Genomic DNA, 5,089 nt, shown 5'->3' with positions numbered 1-5,089 from the left:
ACACCACGTGGGTCTCATTACTAATCATACGGGACTACGGTGTTGACCAGATCTCGCGAGAGAAACAAGCAACGATCGAGACACCGCAACTTCCAGTCACTTCCTGTATCTGTTTCGCCACGCCCATTTAGGAGACCGGAACACTACACCATTTCTTACTGTTGATTGGTGGAGCCTGGAGTGGGGTGTCCGTCTGTGGTGTTGCTTGTTTATTTCATGACTCGCGAAAGAACACTGTAGTGTGGGACGCTGGGAGCTGGCGGTTGATTGCGTTGTGACATATAGGTCAATGGTTGTGACCATGGCATGGACTGTAAATCTGCTGTAAATATAGGGGCTGGTACAGGGAGAAAAGCAGGAAGTGACGTTCACTTTGCCCCTCTATGCCACTGACAGCAGTAGGCCTACAGGCTGGAAAGTGAGCAAAAAAAAACACATCATCAACCCTCTACAGATGCAGCAATCTTCAATTGACATCTAGGCAATGACAGGTGAGGTCTTTTACTTTATTTATTTATTTATTTAACCTTTATTTAACCAGGCAAGTCATTAAGAACAAATTCTTATTTTTACAATGGCGACCTGGCAGAAGGCACAGCCTTTTGAGGGATAGGGGGTAGGGGATAAAATAAATACAAAGTTACTTAAAACACAGTTAAAAACATAGCAGACAGACAGAGCAAACAGACAGGGGATAAGAGCTAGTCCAGGAAGCAGTTGCAGGTGTCAGTGAATATGTCCATGATAGAGTCCTTGAAAGCTGACTTGGAGATGAAATTGTCCAGTTTTAGTGTTTTTTGTAAGACATTCCAGTCTGTGGGCAGAGCAGAATGGAAAGATGACTGACCGATTACAGAATGAGTTTTGGGGATTTTCAACAGGATGAGGTTAGCAGAACGGGTGTTGTCCAGATTAAACAAAGATCAAACAGAAACTTAACTTAAACTAACTTAACATAACATACGTTAAACCAATGCAACCTCTTCATAAACAGTGTGGATATCATGAGTTCCTCTACAGCAGGGGTGCCAATAGGTCATGCTCATGGTCTCTCATGGTAGATCTCGGGCCATCAATAAGTAGCTCGTCAAACAAATCCAAAATGTTTTATTTTTTTAATGCATGAACTAAATCCCACTCATGTAGGCTATAGCTAACTCAGTAGGCTATACCAGTGGTTCTCAGATTTTGTCACATGAGGGACCCCTAAACTGACAAAGATTAGACCACGGACCCCCATTTGATAAGATTTTGTCCCATAGACCCCCATATGATAATAAGATTGACGCTTTTAGATGTTTTATTACAGAAAGTGTATATGGAATGGATGTACAGGTATGTATATGAATGGAATTATAGCTCAAATAAATTACCCCCCTTTTAGCTGGGGACCCCCTGGAACCAACTCAAGGACCCCTGGGGGTCCACGGACCTTTATTTGAGAACCACTAGGCCAGTGATACTCAACTTGCGGCCTGGGGGTCAGATGCGGCCCGCGATAGGCTGCAGAGTGGCCCCCCGACCATTTTCTAATTCACAATGAAAACTAATGTGAAATAAAGTTTGACTGAGCTCCAGCTAAATGTACTTAACTAATTTAGCCTAACTAACTTAACCTAACGAACTATCCTGTGTGCACAAAATTGTCAGACTAAACTCTGGCTGACACCCCAAAAACCTACAATCTGATACTGTACAGAAAAAAAGTTATATTCATGTTTGTTTGTTAAGTGGCCCCTGGCCTCCTATCATTATACAAAAGTGTCCCCCAGACAAAGCTGAGTATCCCTGCACTAGGCTATACAGTATTTAACATTATTAAATCATGTTAAATGATATCATATAATACTGTTAAAATGTGCTCTATGTAGACTACTTGGGGGGACATGGGGAAAATAAGTAACTCAAAATCCTCATAGTCATCATTAGCTACAAAACTACAGGTTATAGATTGGCACAGGCTGCTTGGTAACAGCAATGCATTGCACTAACTTAAAAGGACAAAGGATCACCTGCTTCGAACAAAGCCTCCCGACCCCAACCTGAACCGTCTGTGCTACAATGGGCGGAGCGTCGGTGAGTTCAGAGGTGTGACGTCACCTGCGCTATATAAACAGCTGTTTACAGTGTGGAAACACAGGTGCAACCAAAACATTGATGAGGGTTTCCAACTTCCAATCCATTTAGGTTCCAGTGCTGGGGCCCTCAGTTAGGGCATTCACGACTAGTGAATTTTACTAGTCGACTAGTCGTCCCTAAAGGTAGTCGACTAGTCGACTACCGGTAGTCTTTTTTTTTTTTTTTTTTTTATCTTTAACTCATTGAGTGCCAGCCACTTTTGGAGAACGGACGCTCCCAGTGCCAGAGTTTTCAGAGCGTTTTCAGTGATTTCTCGAGGCCCACAGAATATTGTGTGATATTACTATGTAAACACCGAACACGCAAAAAGAACAAGGAGACTCTATTGTATCATCAGCAAAAAAAAGTTTATTGATACCATTTTCCGTTCTTTAGTTATGAGCCGGAGAAGATAGGTTGTTTTCAGCGTTTTCAGGCATTTCAAATTATAAGCTGAGATATTCAGCCTTTTGTGAAATGCAGCATTTCAAGCACATTCACTGACTCTAGATACGGTAATATTTTCTGATGTAGTGATGTGGTGTAGTTGTGTCCTGCCCTGCGTGCCCCACCCCCCCTCCCCCCCCTCAGCTGAAAACTCCTCCCCACACTAGTAACACACAGCCTCGCACCAAGCGTCTAGGAAGCCTGGGAAGCGCCGCCTCCCAGGCAGCGCAACATGGAGAAGCCACACGCGGACTGCAGTGAAAGGTTTGGCTTTTCAGTGTCGCGCTGCTGCTTTTCTAGCGGCTAATCATGTGGAGAAACTATGCTGACAGACAGACAGAGGCAGAAGGACTCAGTTGTGTGCGCGGATTGACTGTGTTCGCACGCACCGTCAGTTGCAGCCAGAACAATCTACATGGCTCTGGACTGCAGCATGAGCGGGTTCTCTTTCATCAAGGCTATTTCAGGCTGTGTATTCCTGACATTTCTGTAATCTGGAGAGCACTGTCGCCACCTAAGGGTTCTGTAAAATAGGTTATAGACCTCCAATAGCTACTATAGTTGTACAGGAGCTGCGGAAGGCTTTGATCGACGTCCCACCGTCAAAAAACGCATTGGACGTCGAAGGACGTCCGTGGCACTCTACGTCACTATTTAATTGGACGTCGAAGGACGTCCATGGCACTCAATGAGTTAAGAAAGAACATGAGGTATTTACACAACATACATGGACTATCATATCCCATATCCCCCACAAAGAACATCCAAACACAACAAAACAAAACAAGAAAACTGCATAAGATACACAATAATCCAAGAACAAACAAGACTATTGGACAAACAACCAAACAAAAACAATGCATTCAGCTCCTATCCTGATAAGCCTAATGACACTGGAGTAAAAAGTTCTTAAAGTCAAACTCTGTATGTGGTTGCCATATTTTGGGGATGTCTCAGAATCTGCCTTTGCTCTTGTAGTAAATGTTATCCAACGTATGGTAGCTTGAGAGTTCATTTACTTGAATTCATTCAAGTTCATTACTTTGAATGCATTGTTTTTGTGTGGTTGTTTGTCCAATAGTCTTGTTTGTTCTTGGATTATTGTGTATCTTATGCAGTTTTCTTGTTTTGTTTTGTTGTGTTTTGATGTTCTTTGTGGGGGATATGGGATATGGGATATGATAGTCCATGTATGTCGTGTAAATACCTCATGTTCTTTCTTAACTCATTGAGTGCCAATGACGACTAAAGTCGTCAATTGCGTTTTTTGACGGTGGGACGTGGATCAAAGCCTGATGCATCTCCTGTAAAAATATGAGGGATGTTGAAGGTGTATAAGCTATTTTACGGACCCATTAGGTGGCGACAGTGCTCTCCAGATTAGAGAAAGGTGAGGAAAAAAACACAGAAGAAGCCGTGGGCACACGGAAACCGATCCATGCTGTAACGTTAGCTGTGCCTGTGAACAGCAGCCAATCTCCTCCCACAATTGAGCCTTTCTGTCTGTTGCGATAGCCCCTCCACATGATTAGTTGCCAGAAAAGGAGCACCCGACACCAGCGTCTTTCTGAAAAGATAAATTATTCTCAGCTGGAAGCGCTGGGAGCCGGCGACAAAAACGGTGGAGTGCTGTGAAAATAGGCTGGGTGCAGCCAGCGCACTTTGAAACGTGCAGCGGAAAATTCAGAGCAGAGAGCCACCAGAGACACTCCCACGGAGGAGGGGTTTGCAGATGGACAGATTGGCAAACACAAGCTAGAATTTCTGATGCCCACCAGCAGTAAATCAAGACCAGCAAGAAGGTGTAGGGTCTGCGCACGCAGGGGCCAGCGCTGCTGGTTGCAGCTAAAAAATATTATTTTGCCATCAAAATTCCTTTGTTTTCGCTGTTTTATTGAAGGAAATTATTTTTGAGGTGTCACTACATCAGAAAATATTAGCTTCAGAGTCAGTGATGTGCTTGAAATGTTTCATTTCACAAAAGGCTCATTATCTCAGCTTCTAGTTTGAAACGTCTGTTTTTGCTGAAACCAACCTATCTTCTACTGCTGATAACTACAGAACAGAAAATGATATCAATAAACTTTTTTTTTGCTGATGATACAAGATAGTCTCATCGTTCTTTGGGCGTGTTCGGTGTTTACATAGTAATATCACACAATATTCTGTGGGTCTTGAGCAATCACTGAAAACGCTCTGAAAGGGCTGGCACTGGGAGCATCCGTTTTCCAAAAGTGGCTGGCACTCAATGAGTTAAAGATAAAAAATAAAATAAAAAAATAAACGACTAGTCGACTACTAAGCACAGTGTCGACTAGTGGTTTTACTAGTCGACTAGTCGACTAGTCTGTGAATGCCCTACCCTCAGTAATATTTTAGTTGCAACAGTGTTTACCCTGCATTTTGGACACAAAATGAAAAAATGCCCATTGGAGAGAAAATCAGTGGGGAAAATGATTAATTTAGCCATTCTAAACCTTCATTTATAGTATTTTAAAATGAAACCAACCATTTTAACTAATAA

The sequence above is a fragment of the Poromitra crassiceps genome (genome assembly GCF_964638095.1).
Source record: "Poromitra crassiceps genome assembly, chromosome: 20".
NCBI classification, from domain to species: domain Eukaryota; kingdom Metazoa; phylum Chordata; class Actinopteri; order Beryciformes; family Melamphaidae; genus Poromitra; species Poromitra crassiceps.
The sequence above is the reverse complement of the archived record's forward strand: the minus strand, read 5'-3'. Positions refer to the sequence as shown.